General features: G+C 36.0%; 1 long non-coding RNA gene across 1 annotated transcript in view; it reads right to left on the reverse strand.

The window, feature by feature from the left end:
* Window positions 1-355: 355 nt before the first annotated feature.
* The window catches only part of LOC143666026 (uncharacterized), a 72,449-nt gene continuing 47,797 nt past the window's right edge, over window positions 356-25,007 (reverse strand). Inside the window, exons 2-3 of the long non-coding RNA XR_013167320.1 lie at window positions 15,201-15,380; window positions 356-623 (exon numbers count right to left, since the gene is read on the reverse strand). This is a non-coding gene — a long non-coding RNA (uncharacterized LOC143666026). The remainder of the gene's footprint in view (window positions 624-15,200; window positions 15,381-25,007) is intronic.

Below are 25,007 nucleotides of genomic sequence, written 5' to 3' on the forward strand. Positions count from 1 at the left end.
AATGAATAGGGATTAAAATAAATGGCTGTCTCCACAAGATGGATCAGGATTAAAACATGGCTTTTCTAGTGTACCTAATCCTTTCAAGCCAGCCACAGGACCTACGCCAAGAAAATTAAACTTACCATGCTGTCACTATTTCCTTTGTCTTAATCAAGTTTCTTTTGAGAAGAACAGGAATCCACTCAAATTAGCTTAATCACAAAAGAGAATTTTTTTTTATAAGAGGAGTTAGTATGTCCCAATCTCATGAAGAACTAGATCCAAGACCTGGGAATAATCAGGTAGCAAAGCACCTCTTGTGCCCTCAGCTGTCTCTCACTCTCTCTCTCTCTCTCCATTCTTTTTCCGTAGACTTTTTTTTTTTAAGAATAAATCTGACTGGACCACTTTGGTCTGCTGTGCCTTGTTAATCTAAGATCCTTTTGCAATGGTGAGAGAGTAATAATATCATATAACCATGATTGTGGTGGACCATCTCCATGGGCAGAAAAGAAGGAATTAGCTCTCTGAGAATGGGGTTCTCGGCCAAGGCAGTCAAGACAAGATGTTCCACCGGCATATCACATCACACTGCCCAGAACTGGAGTGACTCTAAGTTCTTCCAAAATACCGGAGATGTCCTGAAAGTTAAGTTAAGAAAATGCAGAAGTCAAGCCAGAGGCAAATAACCACACATTTGGCTTCAACTGATACATCTTCATGCAACTGATTTCCTCAGTGATGGGGAAAGAATTTGGAAAGAGGAAATGGACAGAATATCTTCTCTTTTCATATTGAAGTAGGTATATTGCTATTAGTCTTCTAGATGCAAATGAGAAATTATAGGAATTAAATTCAGCTGGGTAATGATAATGTATCTTAAAAATCACACCTAGAAATGTGGTTGATTAAGTTTCATATAACTCCTTTGCCCTTTTAAGAAAATTTGTTCCTGTCATCAGCTAATCTAACAAAAGGCTTTTGCTCACATTATAAGTTATTTATGTGCTTATTTTAGAACTTCAAAACACATGGCAGTAAAGTGCATGTGTGATGTAAAATAACTAGGAAATGTTAATATTTGATTAACTATTAAATTTAAAAAGAGAACTCTGGAAGATAGATTACATTTTAATGCAGTTAAGTTTAGAGACTTCACTTAGCTTCATTTCTTCTTTTCTAACAACAAATTCTTACTGTCGGCTATTATTTTTTAAGACTATTGAGTTGAACCTTGCAGTGCTTATACATTTGGTGTTTTAAGGTCTTTTCCTTTGAGGAGGTCAAAGTACAGGAATTGAATACTTCACTTACATCAAGCTAGGCAGTAAAGCTAAAAAACACACTGAAGTATCAAAAAATTCAAGGCCTGGTGTTGAAAGCTGTATACAATTGAGTCAAGGAACAGGACTACATCTGTTTTATACATGACAGCAGGCTTTCTCTAGAGGTAATTTTAGATTTTACAGGGTTTGAGTGAATCAATACAATATTAAGTCAGATTAACATTCACTCTGCAATACTTCTACAGTGAGAAATAATGCCCAGCTATCCTGTCCCACCTTCTAATCTCTCCAATCCTCTTCTATAAACCCCCATGGGAGCCTTGTGCTTTGAAAATCAGTGCACTAGTGAATAGCTCCAATGTGCAGGCTTTATGGCTGTGGGTGAAAATCACAGTGTGCAGACTTCACACTATAAAATTCTTATGGCTAATGCACAGTCAACACTGAACCTAGATTCCCTGGTTTAAGTACAGTGTTCACTTGGAGTTTGTAAGTGATTATTTACCAATTACCAAATACTGAGATTATGTTAGTATGCCAAATAAATCATAAATGACACCTTCCAGTTCCTTCCACCACTAATCAAGAAACTTTAGCATGGCCGCAGCCTGCTCCCTTATGCCTACAAGATATCTCCTGACTCTGCCCACTTCTCCATCCTCAGTGCCACCACCCTAGACCAAGACCAGCATTTCCCACCAGAACCTTTCCTCTGGTCTCCTAGCTTTCCATGCTTCTCTCTTTTTCCAATACCTAGTTCATCCTACCAACAATATGTAGAGTGAATTAAATCAAAGCAAAATCAGATTTATGGTTTTGGTTCAATTACTTGCAGAGGTAACCTCTTGCTTTCCATACTTCAATGACTGCCCATCATATATAAGATAAAATCCAAAGTCCTTAAAATGGCTCACAGAATCCAGCAAAATGTTGTCCTTACTTGCCTCACCAGGCACCTATGAAACCATGCTTCCTCTGCTTTCTATGCTCTAGTCACACTGGAATTTCTTTAGTTTTCAAAATTTCCTTTCCTCCCCCATCTTTGGGTTCCTTGAACATGCTATTTGCTCTGCTTAGACCATACGTTCTACAACCTTCATCCTTCAGATGCCTGTGAAAACATTCATGCCCATCCCACCACCCCAGACTCTCCAACCACATTAGGGCTTCCAAATTTATGATCCTCTTCTGTAGAACTTATCCCAAGTAAAATTAAACACTTCATTCTGTAATTCATTGTTTCATGTTTTCTAGGATGTAAACTAGAGGACAGCGACTGTCTATCTGTCACTAGTGTTCAACACAGCACATTGCACATGTACATAATCAATAAAAATGTGCTAGATGAACACCTCTCCATATTTTATTCAATGTGAATCTACTATTCTGACCATTATTAATTAATAAGTTCTCATTATTGTGCTCTAAATAAAGCACTTAGAACAAGTATTACAGAACACAGAGTGGGGTCTACATTCATGAGCTTTATAGCCCAACTTCTTGTAGTCAGATCTTGACCCCTTCCATTCCTTTAACTGGGTTAGTTTGGACAAGTTACGTAATCACTTTGCCCCTCAATTTCTACATCTGTAAAATAGTTAGAGAACACTAATTAGAGAATAGGTATACGTAGAGCAGTGTCAAACATAAAGGAAATGCTCATTATACTAATTGATTCATCCCATAATACAATGGGAGAATTGAAGTTCAGAGCAGATAATTAATTTGTTTAAAATTACATAGCTGGATGGAGTAGAATCAGAATTTGAATCCAGGCAGTCTGATTACCAAGTCAGTAAACTCAGCTATTGCACTATATTGTCTAACCTGAAAGTAAGACTCTACCTGCTTACCAGATAATTTAGCACCAAAACTCTGCCCAGTGGGGTACTCCATACATAGTGAAAACTGGCTGAATCTAATTCTTTGGACATGGAATGAAAGACACACAGGGATGAAAGCAGATTGTAAAGTAAATAGAAGCCAGAAGTTACAGGAAAAAAGTAGTATTCTTAAATCATAAAGCAGTAAAAACTGGGAGTAAGCAGAAGACATAAGAGAGACAAAAGGAAAGTAGAGCAAAGTTAGTTAAAATGGAAGCTTCAACTGTAGTAGTCAAAGACTTAAGAATAACGGAAACCTTCTGCATGCCATCTGGATGCTGAAATGAAGCTATATGTGTCTTCTAATCCCTGGAATATGGCCCAATCTCTCTGAAACTATGAATATTATTTCTGATTTACTTACTTCCCTTAATACCTTTTAAAAATAATCAATAACTAAGTGTAGCAGGCAGGCCCCTGGCAGCAAGCAGGCCCCGGTTTCCCCAGCCACTTTCTCTTTGCAAAGTCTCCCAGCCCTGGAGGATGGTTGAAAGTGCACGCAGGCAGGATAAGAGGCCTCTGTAGGAGCCCCCTCCCCAGTGACTGCTCATCCACTTCTGTAAACTCAGCTTTGCAATCCTTCTGGGTCTGATCATCGGCAGGCAGCCAATCCCCTTCCTCAAGCATTGCTAAGTTACCATTTTAGGAAAACCTGTCCCAAACGAGCCATTCTGCCTATAGAACCCTGTGCCAGCCCCTGTTCGGGGCTCAGACTTTCAGAGGTGACTTGGCTGAGCCCTGTGGGCACAAACTAATAAAGCTTGCTTCCTGAAACTTTGGAGCCTCGATCCTGGTTCTTGCAGTGATTCACAGAATGTTCCTGGAGGCTTGTAGCCTCAACCCTGGTTTCGCGCTACATAAGAACAATGCATATCCCTGTCCCAGGAAGTAGAGAGAGGTCCCTCTTTAGACATATGCCACCTAAATTATCCTCACTATACATGCTACTCATTAATACACTGGCATTAATCCACCATACAGGTGGCTGATCAAACAGGAGGTAATGACATTTCATTTTCTTTATTGAAACAGAAAATCTTTGCCAGGAAGGGATCTTTGCATTTCACTGAGAGTGCTGGAAGACCACTATTATAAAAATGGCAACCCTGTATGCACTATATCATATTTAACAATGGCTGTATAATCTTTAAGAATGTAAATATTTGAAGCAGATTAAAATAAAACTACCTCCAGCTCTAGAACTGCCTCTATTTTTCAGAAAAAAACATATTTTACTCTTTCATATTCCTTAGACAATTACTTTTTAGGATTTCCTTTAACTGATATGTTGCTTTCATACTTACAAAGGAGATTATTTTTGTTCTGTGTATTTTTTAACTAATCAACAAGCAGTTAATTTATATTACTTTCCACCTGGAGGCATTTAATTACCACTTTGCAAAGGTGAGAAAATAAGTCATTAATATGCATAGATGCTTTCCTTAAACCATTTAGAAGAGTATATACAACAGGAATTCCTTCTAGATCTCCACCACTGCAAGGCTAAAAAATTTATATTTAAATTCTGCTATTTAACCTTCATAAATGAAGTCGCCTGCATAGTTAACATTAAATGTTTGATTTAATTTACTTGCACAGGTAGCTCACCAAGAAGGCATTTAGCCGGAAAGTTAATGATATCAGATCTATTCCACAGTGTATGTGCTTCCAATTGCTTTCTACAGCACTGCACAAACTAATATTAAGTTCTTATTTTTGTAATATTCTTGGGCAGGAGGGAGATATTATCCTCAATTATCCCTGTATAACATCTTTACCAGCTTGAGAAACCTTCCACTTCAAGAGCAGTGGGTCAAGAAAACAAAGGCAGGACCCAATTCACAACAGATAACCTCTCTAATCAGATCCTAAGTGAATTCTGTTAGAACAAAACACTAATGTCTGTGTGCCATTTTAATTGTTTCCAGGCCGGGTAAGCCTTGTTTTTCCTCTTGAAATTAAGAAATAGTTCACATCAAATGGTGCAACCACTGTGGAAGGCAGTTTGGCGGTTCCTCAAAAAGCTGAATATAGAATTGCCATACGACCCAGCAATACCATTGCTAGGTATCTACTCAAAGGACTTAAGGGCAAAGACACAAACGGACATTTGCACACCAATGTTTATAGCAGCGTTATTTACAATTGCAAAGAGATGGAAACAGCCAAAATGTCTATCAACAGAAGAATGGCTAAACAAACTGTGGTATATACATACGATGGAATATTATGCAGCTTTAAGACAAGATAAACTTATGAAGCATGTAATAACATGGATGGGCCTAGAGAATATTATGCTGAGTGAGTCCAGCCAAAAACTAAAGGACAAATACTGTACGGTCCCACTGATGTGAACGGACATTCGAGAATAAACTTGAAATATGTCATTGGTAACAGAGTCCAGCAGGAGTTAGAAACAGGGTAAGATAATGGGTAATTGAAGTTGAAGGGATACAGACTGTGCAACAGGACTAGATACAAAAACTCAAAAATGGACAGCACAATAATACCTAATTGTAAAGTAATCATGTTAAAACACTGAATGAAGCTGCATCTGAGCTATAGGGTTTTTTTTTTTTTTTTTACTATTATTACTACTTTTATTTCTTTTCTCTATATTAACATTTTATATCTTTTTCTGTTGTGTTGCTAGTTCCTCCAACCCGATGCAAATGTACTAAGAAACGATGATCATGCATCTATGTGATGATGTTAAGAATTACTGAGTGCATATGTAGAATGGTATGATTTCTTAATGTTGTGTTAATTTCTTTTGTTTTTTTCTTTCCGTTAATAAAAAAAAAAATTAAAAAAAAAAAAGAAATAGTTCACCACCTTCTACTAAAGGATGATTAGGACTTTTTGTTTATATTTTCCAAAGAAAAGAGGTGACTACAAAGTACTGGAAGCACAAATATGCATATCTAGAAATGGCAATGTTCTCCCACAGAATCCTTGAACAATGGACAAAAACTGGCAGATCCATTTTACTCAAAACTCAAGAAGACAGTTAAAGAGTTGCAGTAACTGTGTGAGTGTCAAACCAAGAAAATTCTGCTTCAAAAACAGTAGAAGTGGATGTGCGGGTGGTTCAGTGGTAGAATGCCCGCTTTTCATGCAGGGGACCTGGGTTCGATTCCCAGACCATGCAACCCACCCCTCAAAAAAAAAAAAAAAACTGTAGAAGCGCTTTCTGACCTTTCCCCCAAACCTGCCCCAGCTCAGGGTGGAGCCATCCTGAGTTCCCATTGTGAGTGCCCTCCTCTGCTCCAGAAGGAGTATTAATCCCTTTCCCATACTGGGGTAAATGTATGTGTCCGCCAACCTGTTGAGTAGAAGGTAAAGACTGGACCAGGAATCCTGTCTCTGGCTGCCCCTCCTAGAACTTGCCCTGCAAGCAGAAGCAGCATGCAGACAGCTAAAGTAGCATAGGAACAATTAAACTAATGAACGGAGCACCCCAGAAGGGGAGAAAGTCTATATCATAGGAGGGAGAGGGGGCATTTGAATTCCTATGAGGGGTGGAATCCTAAAACCATCAGTAAGCATAAGCTCAGGACGAGAAGGAGGCTCCACATAAGTCCATGTAAGATAGTTAGGACCCTGCACTTCACATTAACCTTAGGCCAACTGTATCAATAGGAAGGCTAAACTCTGAAGCAGCACCCAATGCAGAGCCAATTCGCAATGACCGTGAAACATGTTTTTTGCGTTGGTTTGTTTTTGTTAGTACCCGATGCTCAAGAAAATCTCTGTCATATCACTAGCTAGATACAAACTTATAGGACAGATAGCTCAGGGATGAAGGCCTAGAGTTAACACTATTAAAAACTAAAATGTACGATTGCAACAAAAAATTACAAGAAAAACAAAGAAACAGGAAAGGATGCTGCAACCAAAGGAACAAGATAGAAATCCCAAAAATGTCACCAAAGAAGAGCAGACTTCTGACGTATGGAACAACGATTAGAAATAATCTTCAATATGCCCAAGGAGATAAAGGGAAACACTGAGAAGGAACTAAAAAATACCAGGAAGACAATGAATGAGCAATATGAGAATCTCAATAAAGAGAATTTTTTTAAAAGAGCCAAACAGAAATCCTGGGGTTGAAGACCACAAAAACTCAAATTTAAAATCCCCTACAGATTTACAACAGCAAGTTGAAAGTGGCAGAAGAAAGAATCGATTAACTCAAACACAAGACAATTGAAATGATTCAGCCTGAAGAACAGAAAGAAAAAGGAATGAAAAAAAGTGAACATAGCTCAAGAGACCTGTGGTACACAATGAAGTATACCACTATATGCATGTGAAATTTACAGAGGGAGGAGAAAGGGAGAAATAATTATTCAAATAAATAATGGCATAAAACCTCCCAAATTTAATGGAAGATATGAATATGCACATTCAAGAAGGTCAATGAAGACCCTAAAAGGTAGGAACCACCCCCTACACATAGCCATCAAACTGTCAAATTCCGAAGACAAGCAGAGGGTTCCGAAAACTGCAAAAGAAAAGCAATGTGTTATGTGCAAAGGAGTCCCAATAAGATTAAGTACAGATTTCTCATCAAAAACAACGTAGGCAAAAAGAAGAAAAGAAAAAGAAGAAAAGTGGAGGCAAGAAGGCAGTGGGACAAAATATTTAAGGTACTATTGGAAAAGAATTGTCAACTAAGAACTTTAGATCTGGAAAGACTACCATTAAAAATTGAGGGAGAAATTAAGACACTCTAAGAAAAACAAAAGCAGAGGGAGTTCGTCACCATCAGATCAGCCCTACTAGCAAGGCTAGGGGGAGCTCTTCACACCAAAAGGAAAGGATGCTATATAGTGGATCAAGGTGGCATAAAGAAATACAGAATTCTGGCAAAAATAACCATATGGGTAACTATAAATGCCTATACTGTTGCATTGCATTTTTTGGTATGTAACTTCACTTTTTATTTCTTACACACTCTAAAATGAAAATGTGCAAAAAAGTAATAATAAATGTAGGTTCTGGATATACAATATATAAAGATATAATTTGTAACAAGTACAGGAAAAAGGTGGAAGGAAGACGTGTATAGGAACAGTGTATGTGCACACTGTTGAAGCTAAGTATCATGTAACATGTGATCGTTGTAGATTTAGGAGGTTAAATTAAGCTCCAGGATAGCCACGAAGAAAATATATGGAAAGTATATAGAGAAAGAAAAAAAGGGGCCCAAAATTTTATGATACGAAAAAAAAAAAACCCAAATACGAAAATGTCTTAATTGGAAGAATTAGGGGACAAGATAGGTATAAGACTTACAAAGGCCAAATAGCAAATAGAAGAAAGTCCCGCATTATCAGTAGTTACATGAAGTGCAAATAGAATAAACTCTTCAGTCAAAAGGCAGAGATTGGAAAATAGATTTTTATAAAAGCATGACTCAACTATATGCTGTTTACCTGAGACCTTAAATTCAAAGACACAAGTAGTCCGAAAAAAAAAAAGGATAGAAAAAATACTATTTACGTGCAAGTAGTAAACAAAGAGAGCTGGGGTAGCTATGCTAATATCAGATAAAATAGACTTTAAGTGGAAAACTGGGACAAAGAAGATCACTATAAACTGATACAGGGATCAATTCAACCAAAGGCATAACAATTATATATGTGTATGCACATAATTACAAAGCCCAAAAATATATGAGGCAACTAGTGACAGATTTGAAGAGAGAAATCAGAGGTTCTACATTAATAGCAGGATAGTTCAGCATACCACTTTCAATAATGGGTACAACATCTAGAAAGATGATCGATGAGGAAATAGGAGACTTGGAGCCATAGTACAAACCTAATAGACCTAACCGACATATATAGAACACTTCACCCAATACCAGAATACATATTTTTCTCTAGTGTACATAGATCAATCACAAAATAAGTCTCAATAAATTCAAACATATCAGTCGTATGTGTCTTCTTTGACCACAATTTAATGAAGCTACAAATCAAAAGCAGAAGGAGAACTGGGAAATGAACAAGTATCTCGAAATTCAGTAACACATTCTCAAACAACCAATGGGTCAAAGAAGAAATCATAAAGGAAATTTGGAAATATCTTGAGACAAATGAATGTTAAACAAAACATGACAAAACTTATGGAGTGCATAAATTCTTTCAAGAAAGAGAATAAACAAAAACAAACGTTGGTTCTTTGAAAAGAGCAATAAAATCAACAAGGCTGACGAGGAAAAATGTGAGAAGATGCAAATGACTAAATCAGCAAAGAAAGGGAAGATACTGCTACTGCCTTTACAGAAACAGAAGATTATAAGAGGATACTATAACAACTGTACATCAGCAAATTAGATAACCTAGATGAAAAGGACCAATTCTTAGAAACATGCAAACTGTCTACACTAACTCAAGAAGAAATAGAAGTTCTTAGCATACAAATAGTAAAGGGATTGAATCAGTATCAAAAATTTCCCAACAAAGAAAATCCCAGGACCGAAGTTTTCACTGCTGAATTTTGCTAAACATTCAGAGAAGAATTACCACCACTCCTGCTCAAACTTTTCCAAGAAATTGAAGAGGAAGAATGGTTTCCTAATTCATTCTATGAGGACAAACATTCTAAAGCAAGAGCTAGATAAAGATATCCCAAGAAGAGAAAGTTACATACAAATATCTCCTAGAAATACGGATGCAAAAATCCTTAACAAAATACCAGCAACACAAATCCAACAATACATTAAAAGAATTATACACCATGATCATGTGGGATTTATCCCAGGTATTCAGGGGTGGATCAATGTAATAAAATCAATTAATTAATGTGGCATAATACATCACATAAATAGAACAAAGGAAAAAATCACATGATCATCTCAATTGGCACAGAAAAGGCACGTGATAAATCCTGCAGCCTTTCTTGATAAAATTATTTTGAAAACTAGATATAGAAGGAAATCTCTTCAACATGATAAAGGGCATATATGAAAAGCTGACAGCAAACATCATACTCAACAATGAAACACTGAAATCTTTCCCCATAAGATCAGGAACAAGTCAAGAATGCCTGCCATCAGTACTTTTATTTAGCATTGTAGTGGAAGTTCGACTAAAGCAATTAGATAAGAAAAAGAAAAGGGATTTAAATTAAAAAGGAGGAGTAAAATTTTCCCTTCTTGAAGATGACATAATCCTTTATAAAGACAATTCTGAAAAACCACAGCAAAGCCACTAGAGCTAATAAATGAATTCAGCAAAATGTAGGATACAAAATCAACAGGCAAATATCAGTAGTATTTCCATACACTAGTAATGAACAATCTAAAGAAGATATCAAGAAAAAATTCATTTGCAACAGCAACTAAAGAATAAAATGTCTAGGAATAAATTTAACCAATGACATAAAGAACTTATACATAGAACACTACAAAACATTGATGAAAAAAAATTAAAGATGACCTAAATAAATGGAAGGGTAATTGGTGTTCATGGATAGGAAGATTAAATATTGTTAAGATGTCAATTCCACCCAAAGTGATTTACAGATTCAATGCAATCCCAGTCAAAATTCTAACTGCCTTCCTTAGAGAAATGGAAACCAATCACCAAAGCCATATGGAAAGTAAGGGGCCCCAAATAGCCAAAACCATCTTGAAAAAGAATGAAGTTGGAGGACTCATACATCTTTATTTTAAAAGTTATTACAAAGCTACAGTAAATAAAATAGCATGTTACTGACACAAGGTCAGACATGTAGACCAATGGAATTGAAATGAAAGTTCAGAAATTAAAACTCCCTTTTATCGCCAACTCATTTTTGACAAAGGTGTCAAGTCCACTCAATTGGGAAAGAATAGTCCTTTTAACAAATAGTGCTGGGAAACTGGATGTCCATATGTAAAAGAATGAAGGTGGGTCCCAACCTCACACTATATAAAAAGAACTCAAAATGGATAAAAAGAAAAAAAACACTTAAGCATGAAGACCAAAACATAATGCTCCCAGAGGAAAATACAGGAAGATTCTTCAGAACCTTGTGCTAAGCAATTGATTTTTAGATTTATACCAAAATTATGAGCAGTAAAAGAAAAAATAGATAAATGGGACTTCATCAAAATTTAAAACTTTTGTGCATCAAAGGACTTCATCACAAAAGTAAAAAGGCAACTTACAGAATGGGAGAAAATATTTGGAAATTACATATCCAATAAGATTTTAATATCCAGTATATATTAAATCCTACCCCAATTAAAATATAGGGAAAAGACTTGACTAAACCTTTCCCCTAAAAGCACATGAAAAGATGCTCAACATCATTAGCCATTAGGAAAACGCAAATCAAAACTACAATGAGAGACCACTTCACATTCAACTACAGTGGTGGTTTGAAGCTGTATATACCATAGGAAAAAAGTGTTCCTTAAACTTAATTCTTATGGGTGTGAACCAATTACAAGTAGGACGTTTTGATGATGTTACTTCAGTTAAGGTGTGTCCCAGTTCAATCAGGACAAGTTTTTTTTGTTTTTTTTTTTTGTATGCTGTATGGCAGGGTCACATTTCATTATTTTTCCATATGAATATCCCATTATTGCAGTACCACTTGTTGAATTGTTGTTTGTTTGTTTGTTTGTTTGCTTGTTTGTTTGTTTTGGGGAGAGTGCATGGACCAGGAATCGAACCCAGGTCTCCTGCATGGTAGGCAAGAATTCTACCACTGAACTACCCTTGAACCCTCCAGGACTGGTCTTAACCCTATTACTGGAGTCCTAATAAGTGGAATGAAAGTTTGACATAAAAGAGAAAGCCACAGAGGGAGCAGCCAGAGGCTTATCATCAACAGAACCCAGAAGAGAAAGGAAAGAGCAGAAGACACCGCTATATGCCTTGCCGCGGGCAAGCTAAGGACCAGGAATCACCAGCAGCCAGCCCCAGAAGGCCACAATCTTAGAGGAGAAAGTATTGCCTTGATGATGCCTCAATTTAGACTTTTCCATAATGTCAAAACCATAAGCAAATAAATTCTTGTTTAAGTCAATCCATTGCATAGTACTTGCGTGAGCAGCCAAAGAAACTATAGCAATTCCTATTGTAAAAAATGAAAATAAGTGTTGGAAAGGATATGGGGAAATAAGAACAGGCGATTGTTGTTGCTGGAATGTAAAATGGTGCAGCCCTTTAGCAAAACTGTCTTTTGGGTCCTCTGAAAGTTAAGTATAGAATTATCATATGACACAGAAATCCCGTTTCTAGGTATATAACCAAAAGAATTGAAAGCAGGGACTTGAACAGATATTTGAACACCAATATTTGCAGTGACATTATTCACAAGTGCTAAAAGAAGAAAGAACACATGTCCACTGATAAATAAAATTTGGTATGTACTTACTAAAATGTGGTATATACATACAATGGAATATTATTCAGCCATAAAAAAGCAAGGAAATTCTGACATATGCAACAGCCTAGATGAACCTTGAAGATATCATGTTGAATGCATTTTCTGTGTGATTTTTCCCAAAGCCTACAATTTCTCTCATTAAAAAAAAAATGTCTGTGGTTTGATTACTTCAAAACAAATGGCAGCCACTTCCAGCTTTTTTGATTCTGCAAATGTCAAAAAAAAATAAAGTAGTATATATATAACAATAAATGAAAATGTTTGTGTAAAAATATTTAAAAGAATACTATAATAAAAGAAAAAGATATGCAAGAATAAGGTAAGGATACATGGGAAACTGATATCTGAAACTCAGATTCTCTATCTGAGGAGAATTATCTGGCTGAGAAACAGAGTAGGGAAAAAAATCTATGATAAATACCTTTTATGCTTTTGAATTTTGAACCCCATAATTTATTATTTATAGAGTAAAGAAATACATTTTATTAAAAGAAACAGACAAGTAGAGGAAACTATTGGCTAAGCTAGTGCATTTAAATTCTCTATGAATTTTACTTATTAACGGTAGCTTTAACTCCTATGACAATGGAAGAAAAATAATCAAAATTATGATTTGGATAAAAAATATTAAGAATGTAATTTTGAGAGCAATTCTTAGAGCTGCCCGTGGAAAGTTTCCTGTTATGGAATTCTAAATGCTCTCAGCTCGTCCCCCATTGCATGCCTCTACTGCCTTCATAGTATCAGGCATCTTCATTATTTTCTCTAGAAAATATGAATAATGACTTACAGCCTTTGCCTGAGGTCTTTATGGAATTAGTCCAGGTCTGCTCAACATGAAGCCTTCTCAGGACATAATTACTATATTTCTCAGATAGGGAGGATTTGTCTGACATATGGCCTGACACTGGGGTAGAACCTTTTAAATGGAGCCTCTTTAAAAATTGTGGACATAAAACAAGTCAACTTTTTTAATAGTCGAGCTAGATGTTGGATGTAAATGTAAATATTTTAACGTTTTTTCTTCCTTCTCTCTGTGTTTCATTTTCATGGGATTTTTTTTTTTTAATTTGGAAGCTCTTTAATATTAGCCGGAGAAAAATATTCCGTCCTAACTGAAAGAAAGACCATGTATAAAGAGAATGGCTAAGCTTTGAGGAAAATGGGATGGGAGCAAAGGAAGGAGTCGGCAGAAAAGGCTAATGTGAATGAGGTACTTGAATGATTATTTTAATGCTGAGTCTGGTCCAGAGATGGACGGTGTCTGAGAGGGTTGGAAATAAAATGTGGCCACAATGATTACTAAAAAATTATCCCTCTGGCAGCTTGGCTATTTTTGAAACATGAAATTATCTCCAGTCCAACAGATTGCAGGGCATATATTACCATAATTGAAAATAGGTAGTTCTTAAATACCACCTGTAATAGCAATTGCAGGACAAGTCAGGAGTACGTTCAATAAAACACAACACATTTAGACTACACGAGAGAGGTGATAGCGATAAAAATAAAAACACAGCCAGAGAGATAATTCTCCTCATTTACTTTTTTGTGGTCACAAGATATTTCCCTCTGGCACAAATTCTTTTGGCTCATAAACTCAAGCTGGGCACAGTATGTTCCTTCTCCATCCTTTCTTCCCCCATAAGAAAACCGGGCCACAACTTGACATTGTTCTGTTGTCATTAGCATCACCTTCAACAAATCATTTTCTCCACTTGTCCAATTACAGATAACAAAAACGGCTGTTCTCCATGTTTCTTATTTCAACGCTGGACTTGACATGACTCTATCTTGAATCACAGAAGCTGCTTGTCAGTTTCCATGACTTAAAGTTAATTTTCACTACGCTTTCCCTTTTTTCATTTCACATTTCTTATGGGTAATGGCCATACTGAAAATGATGGCATAAGAGCTTTTCTCCTTCAGACCTCTACTTACCCCACCACAGATTTATAGCCCACCTTTTCCTTAGGGAAATTTTAGTGTATTTCCTTCCGCTTGACAATAAAAAAGAAAAGACTATCATAAGTTCATATAGATTTCCACTTCTCCGCGTATAGGAACAATGTCCTTCCTTTTTTACTTTTTCCTACCAAAAGCGTGGAACTGACACAGTCAATGAAGAAAATGGGGCAGCTGATACCGTAAAAAAAGAACTCACAAGTTTGCCTTGTGCATTTCATTCTTCTGCTCCCAAAACAGGTTTAGAGATGCACATATCAAAAGTCACCTGCCTCTGTGCCTGCAATAAAGGTAAACCCACGCAGCATGAGAAAATTCAGCCTTGACAAAAGAACAATCCCTCTTTTGATTTGCAGAAAAACACTTTACTAAAGTGGAGACAAGCTAAGTAGCTTAAATTTAACTTAAAAATATGTGTCTTTAATCCTTATTTTCTGCATAAGAGAAATAGCAACAGAAATATTAATCAACTACTCTGAGAAGTAAAAAAAAAAGCTTAATGAAAAGTTTGGGTATTTTGTTTGAAGGTCACTGGGTTTTTCAATCAGACCTTTCATTTTCTTTTTCCTTTTTTCACCCCCTCTTGTTAATTTTTAAATGACTAGCTTGCAGTATACACTGATAGATTTCCGTGGGCACCAGGATTCACCTTGAAATATAAGATAATATTCTAACCAGCATTCTAAAATACCTTGGGAGCTGCTATGTAGCACTGCACAGGCCATTACTGCCAGCCTTTTATAGGTGAATTTCAGAGCTTCCTTGGATTAGTTGAAAATGTGACTGTCTTGAAGATGAAACTTCTTTCACTGCCAGCGTCTCCTGCCTGTGTATACTTTATCGTTGATCCTATATGTTTTTGTGTTACTTTCTTTAAAGAAAAAAAAAATCCCAATTTAGACCCCCAGAATTTACTTTCAATTCAATTTATGCCATTCTGAAATCTAAACTTCAGCCATTTTTTTAAACCAAGAGTAAAAAATATTTTTTAGAGGTAATAATGTACAGATCTTCAAGACTATTTCAACTATAGACAGCTTTTATAACTTGCTAATTGATTAAAACATTCTCATCAAAGAAACATTGATGTAAACAATTTCTTCTTAATGTTAATTGTTATCTTGGGAAAACCAGCATCTATTGATTTATGGGAAAATATCAAAGGCCATTTTACTGAGGGCAGAGGGAAACGTACTTCTTATATTGCTTTAATGCTGTTTAACTCCACATTTTGCTGTCCTTTTTTTTGACATGAAACTCCCATCTTAAAGGGACCTGTGTTTTTCAGTATAGTAGCAGTAGCCGTACGTGTTTATTGAGAAATAGATACATGACGAGTCTGAATTGATATGTGCTATAAATAAATAAAACACACCAGATTCTAAAGGCTTGGTATGGAGAAAAAATAGTGTAAAATATCTCATAAATAATTTTTAAATAACTAATATGTCAAAATGATATATTATGGATATTTTGGGTTAAATAAATTATATTACTAAAATTAAATTCACTTGGTTCCTTTTTACTTTTTTAATATGTCTATGGGAAAAAAATTAAATTACATGTTTACTCACATTATACTTCTACTGAAGAGTACTAATACCAAAAAATTGTGGGATTTTTTTGTATGTTATATAGTGGGTCATATTTCATTATTTTTCCCATGTGAATATCCATTATTGCAGCACTATTTGTTGAATTTTTTTGTTTGCTTGTTTTTGTTTGTTTGTTTTGCTTGTTTGGGGGAAAGTGCATGGACCGGGAATCGAACCCAGGTCTCCCACATGGTAGGCGAGAATTTTATCACTGAACTACCCTTGCAGCCCCCTGACACAGAAATTTTAATGTTATCATGGCAAGTTCAGTGTTTGTGTTCTTTACTCCTATTACCCAAACTAATTTGGGAGATTTTCTCATAATCCCCAGCCCTTGGTATATAATGTAGCTGTTCAATAAATATTTATTTAAAAAAAGAATAAATGAAAGTAAATAAGGATTTCTTAGCTATCACTTTCTCCAGGGAAACAAAAATGCTTCATAAGTGTGCAGAAATGGGTAATCGGCATGTTAGAGGCTTAGTACTAAGAAAGATAAATTTGAAAAGTAAAGAATTGTACTCAAAACAAAGAGTAAGTATTGAATAAAGTTGGAATACCAAGACAAAGAAGGAAGAGAGTTTACAAGTAAAATGTATGTCATAAAGAACATACATAGGCTGGTTAAAGCTGATATTTTAATTTAAAAATCAACATAATTTATATGAAATTTGAGTGATTTATTCTAAAAATAGCTTATACAAACTCATGATTTAAGTTAATCAAAATCTGAATGCTAATAAATTTAATAAAATGTCTAAATGATATAAAAAAGAAAAACACAGATTAAAAAAGCAAAAATAGCAGTGATTTGTGGTGTCAAAACAATGCTAAACAATTTGCCTTTTGTTTAGAATCTTAACTAGACACAAATATTCACAGTTTTACCAGACATTAGAAACAAGTTGTAAAGGAATTATTTATCATAAGAGGAGAATTCTGAAGTTGGAAAACAACATAGGCAATTTGGAAAATGTGCAAAATATTTAATAAATGGGAAATCTCTGAAGGTGGTTAATAAGAGCACTAAATATCTAGAAAGAAACAATGATATAAGCTAACATCCATATGGTGCTTAAGATGTGCCAGGCACTATGCATGCACTTTACACACGTTAACTCATTTAATCTTCACAAGAACTCCCTGAGTTATGATTATCCCCATTTTACAGATTTAAAAAAGTGAAAGAAGCGATCAACTGCCTTGCCCAAGTCTGCACAGCTTAATAAGTGGCAAATGTTCCAATTCAAACGCAGGCAGTCTGGCTCCAGGACACCCACTTCTAACAATTCTGCTTTCATTTATGAGGATCCGTCAGGTGATAGGCAATTTACTTTTACATAAATTAGTAATTCAACTTTAAATGATACTATGAGGCAAGGTATTTATTACCAGTTTAATACATTAAGGGACCAGGACTCAGAAAGGTGGTCACTTGTCCAAAATCAACCTATTAGTAAGTGTCGGAATCAAGACTAAATCCAGATCCACTTGCTCCATTCTTCTAATATTATATATTACCACAACCTACATCATGCTGAATAATCATAGCCTGTCTTGAATTTGAATGAAACTTTTGTCTCTGCCCACCTATCAATTAGTCTGTCTGATTAGAACAGATTATTTCGATGATCTATGCCTAGGATTGCAAAGTCCATTCATTCTCTCGTTAAAACAGAACAATGTCCAATGTAGTGAAAGCTGGTTACTTCCCATTTCACTCTCACACTTGTGAAATGACACATACATATACTACAATATTCTTTATTCTATTATTTACTATACTTATTTTCAAGCTTACAGTACCAGCTGGAAAAAGTGTAACGCAGTGTACCCAAAGCCATGGGTAGTGCCAGGATCGTGTGTCAAGTCCCTGGGGATCCAGTTTCTGACTGTTTCTTCCACAAACGATTGCTGGATTTTGCAGAAAGCATCAGCAAGCTTCAGAAAGCTCTTCTTCCAAACAAAAAAAAAAAATTTCAAAGCTACAGCCCTACTAGCAAATATATATTAAGTCCCAAAGGTCAGTCAATAATTAGAACAAGGAGATGTCTGCTCAGCTCATACTCTTTTCTTTAGGGAACTAGGGTGGAAAGCAAAGAGCTACTTCTTGCTAAACCCCGTCTTCATGTTAATTGGACTGAGGAATTAGAATGCAGGACAGTGAGAAATGAAAAGTTATGCTTCCCCTAATAACTATATCTTGGCACATTCTATATAAGGGCATAAATATAACAGCAAATATAGTACATAAAATACTATCATGTGTGCAAGGAACGAATAACGATAGCTGGGAGGATCATAACTTTGATTTTACTGACTTTTATGAGTTTAAATTCTCAGCCATAATGTTGCATTAATATATACAAGCTTTTTAACCAATCATGTCTTAATTTTTGCTTCTCTCTGTGCTACTGTCTTGCAGATTTTCTTGGTACTACTTAGGCTAAAAGAGCAACCTTTGAACACTGACTTTTCAAATCAGATTCTGATTCAAGTCTTGACCTTTAAGAAAAAAAAGGATATGTGAGCATTTTATGCTGGACCTCATTAGACAAGAGAAAGAAAGTAAAGGCAAAACTTTCAGCTGTGCATGATTGCTAAACAGTGGGGGAATGCAGGGACTGCTAAATAAAACAAGTCACGCTTTGGGCCAGAAAAAAAGCTGAAGCAATCGTTTAAACCTTCACACTGCTGCTTTTTATTTAATGCTGAAGGGTATTTACAATTCTGTGATTGCTGCAGAAAGGTTAATCCAGATGAGTAAAAAAAGTAGCAGAGTGTGAGGCTGTTTCACACCAGCTCTTTGCAGTGAATATTTTAGTAACCATTGTGAATCCATGTCAGCAGCGCAACCATCAAATGAAACAGGAAAGAAAGCAAATATTACCCTAAAGAATGGATTTTGATGTAAAGCAATAGCAGCGGCATTTTCATTGCCCTCTTCTGTAGAGATGCTGGGGTGGGAAACAGTTTTCATCAGAGTAAAGTATTGTTGTTTTTGTTTTATTTTGAGCTCCTGCATTCTCAACTCACCATACTATTTTCCAACTGGAGAGGTGGGGAGGAGAAAAAATTCCACTCATTCTCCTTCCAGTTTTCATTTAGTTTCCTTTTCCCCTATGAGCTTCAAACTACAGAAGCAATTCTCTCCTTGGAGAGTACTGCCTTGTCTCTACATCGAGTTATGTCAAAAACTATTCAATATTCTAAGTATCTCCACCAGGGCACATGTTCCTTCCTGTCTTATTTCCTTTCTTGAAAAGTATGTGTATTGATCTCTCCAAAACCTTGGGACCAAATGAAAATAGCAGGAGAGGCATTCTGTAGAGGGAAAAATGCAGATGTGTACTGCCCCCTCCATTTTTCATTGCATTCCAAAATATCAGTGCAGCCAGAGCAATATTGGAGACTCAACATTAGTTTCTTTCTTCTTTCTTCCCCAAGACTATGTTAATAATAACCATTTGAGTTTCTGCCTTTGGAACTCTAGGACCAAATATCAGTCAGGGTCATTGCTTCTACTCTTCCTATGAGAGAATATCTACCACCCATAAGTAAAACGCAAATTTACCCTACACTGCTCAGTTTCACTTGTTTCAATGAAGAATTATTTCAGCAATTTAAATTTATGTGGCACCAGTTTTTTGTGTCAAATTACTGTTGTTCATGATTTTGCAATCACTTTTGAAAACTGAGGGCTCTACTCCAGCTGACATGGAGAAGTGACAAACTTCAAGGCTCTGACCTACAAGTGCTTGGAACAACCAGCAAGAACTGGGGAAAACATCTTCTCAAAGCTCCAGAAAACATTTAAAGAACTGCAGTAAAACGGTGAGCACTAAATCAAGAAAAAAGCTACTTAAACAGTCAGATCTCAGGATGTTCTGAGCCTCCCCCACTCCTCATTGGCTCAGTTCAGAGCCTCCCTGAGTGCCCAGTTCTGGAGATGGCAGAGCAATCCTGGTGCACGTACCAAGGGCATGTATGTCTGGCATAGTCTGCCTGGTGGTGGCCTCAGGGACTCACTCTCCATGAATTTACCCTCCATGTCAAAGGCAGTTCACAGAGTACTCCCACAGAACCCTGTGGAAGTGTAGTCAAATGACTGCCTGGGGCAAGGAATTGCTGGTTGAGGGGCAACAGCACAGCACCTAGGGCCATTAGAAAACTATTTCTTAGGGAGGAAGAAATAGTCATATCTTTATAAATGGAGGAATTCCTAAGGTCACCTGCACCTGCTCAGGACAGGATGCATGAACCCAAGGCATCAGGAAAGCCCTAAGCTTGGAGTTAGTCTCTAAACTCACTGCATGGATAATCTGTGGAGAACAGTAGCATGGTCATTCTGCAAACATCGGGAGAGGTATTTTCTTTCTTTCTTTGCTTCTTCTTCTTTTTTTTTTTTTTTGGTTAGCTTTTGGCCTTCAGGGACAGCTCTGTCATAACACTAGCTTAATATAAACCTCAGACACCTCAGAGTCTAAATTCCAGCGATAATGTATTATAATATCAAAATGCCCAGGTTTCAACAAAAAATTAAAAAAAAAATACAAAGAAACAAGAAGGGAAGACCGAGGCAAAGCTGAAAATGAAAACATTAGAAACTATCAATAAGGAAGACAAGGGCTGGGACATATCAGACAAAGATTTTTTTAATGGCCCTAAATACACTCAAAGAGCTAAAGGAAAATATGGACAAAGAATTAATGTAAACCGAGAAAATGATAGATGAACAGAAAAGGAATATCAATAAAAGAAATGGAAATTATCAAAAATGAGACAAACAGAGCTGAGAAACACAATAAATTAAAAATTCTGAAGAGGATTCAGCAACAGATTGGAGGTAGCAGAAGAAAGAATCGGTGAACCTGAAGATAAGGCTATTGAAATTATCTAGTCTGAAAAAAAGAAAGAATGAAAAAAAACGAACAGAGCCTGAGAAACCTGTGGTACACCATGAAACATATCTATATGCAAATTGTGAGTATCCCAAAAGGAAGAGAAAGAGTGAAGGGGGCAGAAAAATAGTCATAGAAATATTGGCTGAAATTTCATCAAATTTAATGAAAGTCATGAATATATACCTCCAAGATGCTCAATGAACTCCAAACAGGATAAACCCAAATAGACCCACAATAACACATAGAATAATTAAACTGTCAAATGCCAAGGGGAATCCTGAAAGCTTCAAGAGAGAAGCAATGTGTCACATACAAATTAGTCTCGATAAAATTAAATGCCAGTATATGACCAGAAGCTATGCAAGCAAGAAGGCAATGGTGTCACATATTTAAAATACTGAAAGCAAAAACTTGCTAGCCAAGCATTCAATTTCCAGAAAAACTGTCTTTCCAAAAATGAAGGTGAGATTAAGGCATTCCCAGATAAACAAAATCTGCAGGATTTTGTCATCACAAGACTGGGTCCACAAGAGATGCTAAAGAGAATTCTTTTCAGGTTGAAATGAGAGGACAATAGTTCAAAGCTGCATGAAGAAATACAGATCTCTAATAAGGATAATAATATGGATAGATACAAATGCTAGTATTATTGTGTTTTTGGTTTGTAACTCCACTTTTCATATTCTACAGGGTCTAGAAAGCAAATGCATAAATGTAATGATAAATCAATGGTTTGGGACTCACAAGGCATTAAAATACGATTTTTGAAAAACCTACATAAAAGTGGGGGTGAGAAAGTTATAGAAACATAGGTATATTAAGTTGGTCTCTAAGCAACAGGTGTGTTATAGGTTTAGGATGTTAAATGTAGGGCCCATACAACAAGGAAAATCAGAAAATATGCAAACTCCTAGACAAAAATTGGGTTTCAGAAATTGGGGTGGGGTGGCAGGAAGAACAGGGAGTTAATGCATAATGGGTGTAGGGTTTCTGTCTGTAGAGATGGAAAAGTTTTAGTAATGGAAGATAAATGTGACACTGTAACAGTAGAAATATGAATAATACCACTGAATGTTATACTTGGGAGTGGTTGAGATGGGGAAGCTTGTGATATATATATTCCTATAATTAAAAGAAAAAGAAAGAACAACAAAGAGACAGTGTAAATGAACTGTAATACATGATCCTGGATGAGATCTAGCAAGAGACGATAAAAGGTCAAAGGACATTGTTGCGAGAAATTTGCAGCCAGCAGATTCAAAATTTAAGGTTTTCAATATTCTGCTCAGAATCTTTTATGTATACAGTTTAAGGATGCACAACATCATCTGAGTATCAAGATTAACTTGAATGGTCTTCAAAAAAAATTATTTACACTTTAAAAAAACCATAGGTTTCAAATATTAGCAGTAGATGCTATCATTACATTTCTCCCATATGGCAAACACATCAAAAAGTAGAGCAGTCAGTGTAGTAATTCTCAACCACAAGTCATCTACTTTACATAATTTTACAGAGAAGGCCAATATATTATCACATTTCATGGTCATTTGTTTTAAAAATTCAAACTTTTACATCAAATCCTGTTGGCAAATGTATCCCAAATTTGTATGAGAGAGGTGGAAAGTAATGCCTAATAATTCTGATTTTGGAGAAAACTAGAAGGTGTCTTTAAACACAGTTAAACCTTAAAGTATTATGTAGAGTCAAGTTGGAGATAAGATGCCACAGCTTTTATTAATATATATATATATATACACACACACACACATATGTTTAGTGAAATTTTTATACTAGCTGTTTAGAAAGAAGAAAGGAAGAGAAGCTTTGAACAAGATTACACTCAATTTATTTCCCTCATGAATTCTCTTCCACACTTTCAGCTTTAAAATGTAGATGTTGGACAGCGATGGTAATTATTTTGGGTTGTGCTACATGAAGGCAGCTGCGTGTAATTCTGTACTTCAGAGAAGTGCAACTCTGAGTCACTTTGAAGAACCAACATGAATATAACTTGAGTTGTTCAGGGATACCTTTAGAGAACTGATCTACATGGATAAGTTATTTTCTTTAAATGTTAGACATAAGCACGTGCATGTACACATAGAGGCTTAAAAAAAATATGTTGAAAAATCATTAACTATGAAGTTAATCGCTCTTTGAAAATGCTGAATCAACATGAGAGTTTAAGTGCACCATTAAATGAAGTTAAAAATAAGAAAACTAGTAGTAGCACAAAAAGAAGATGCCAAACTTTTTAAAACCAATAGTATACTGCTTTCTTTCATAAAATGTTTTTCTTTTGAATCCTTACAAAGACAACCCTGTTGAAACTCAATTCTGGATAATTGGTAGGAAAGAATCTCTTCACCTCCAGGAACGCATGAACTTTACTTTGGTCTCCAACCTCCAGCAGGATCTGAGTGCAGAGCTAATTTCTCTATAGTAAGAACAGTCAACCTGAAAGCAATAGACAGTAAATCTCTTAAACACACACACACACACATGCACACACGTGCACGTACATCATTCACATAAAACTAAACTCTTCAAAGGCCTGGCATTCATTTGTAAAACATTTGTGTGCAATTTTTCACAAGCAGTGGACTAGAGACTGAGAATTTAAAGATGAATTATATGCAAAAGGATCCTGCCCTAGAGATGCATAGTCTAGCGATTGTGATAGACCTATGATCAAACACTTTAATCATTATTCAACCCCACAGTTACACTACAGAAAAGCACAGGTATTGACACTACTTCTGGAAAGATCGATATCTCGTGGAAAATAAGACATTTGGGGAAAACAACAAATTATATTATGGATATTGTTTTAACCCAACATAAATACAAATTATAGAAACTAGCTTCCTACAAAATAAACAGAGGACAAGATGTTAAAACCTGCTCAATTTGCCAGCACCTTCCTTAATAACCCTACCACATTATTCAGGAAACATTGGAATGTTGTCATCATCTGGCAAGACAAAGTCTTCCTTAAACTTTATGTTATCTGTATTCCTTAAAGATTTGAAACTGCACCTTACCTTAATTTCTTTTGTTCTTGTGTAGCGGAATAATGTTTTGAGGTGTTAAATGAAACATTTCCCTTCAGACTTTCATGTCTCTTTTTTTCTTTCCTCCTAGGAGAGCTGGTTTAGCCAGAAAGAATCAAATTCTTAGTTTTGAGTTCTGAAAATAAGCCCTTGACACCCATCATCTTCAAAGCCAAGACCTTCAAAGGCAAAAAACAGGTTTTGGAGGGAGGAGTAACAAAGAATTGTGACCATCTTTAATCTACCAAATGTGGCAATTTCAACTTTCATCAAATAATTGTAGGTTGAATTACAGACCCGAGAAAAGAATATTATTAATCTTAATCCATTCTTGTGGGTATGGACCATTGTAACAGAACTTCTTGAAGATGTTATTTTTTAAGGTATTGCCGACTGAATCAGAATGAGTCTGAATCCTACTAATCTTATAGAGAAGGCCACTGGGAGAAAGCTGCTAGGGAGGAGCAAGAAGTTGGAAGCCAATGGAATCCAGACAAGAAAGGAGAAAATGCCACCAAGTGCATGGCCATGGGACAGGAAAGCCAAGCAAGACATCCCAGAGCATTAAGTCCTCAGGGGAAAAACATTGCCTTGTTTTTGCCTCAATTGTGGACTTCTCCTGGCCTCAAAACCATGAGCCAATAAATTCCCACCGTTCAAGCCTGCCCATGGTGCAGTATTTGTTTTAGCAGCTGGGAAACCAAGACAAATAGCATACCTTCATTCTGAGCATATGTATTGCACATATATGAAAAAGAAAAGTGAACTGGAAAACAGAATAGCTACACTCTAGAATCAAATCCACCATTACAAAACTATCTTAATTAAACCACTTAATTTTTCTGAGTCCCACTCATAACATGAGATAATTGAGCAAGGGCTATCTGAGGCCACTTCTACTTCTAAAATACGATTATGTGAAAGAGAGTCTCTGTACTAAATC

Source organism: Tamandua tetradactyla, chromosome 22 (genome assembly GCF_023851605.1).
Source record: "Tamandua tetradactyla isolate mTamTet1 chromosome 22, mTamTet1.pri, whole genome shotgun sequence".
Taxonomy (NCBI): Eukaryota; Metazoa; Chordata; class Mammalia; order Pilosa; family Myrmecophagidae; genus Tamandua; species Tamandua tetradactyla.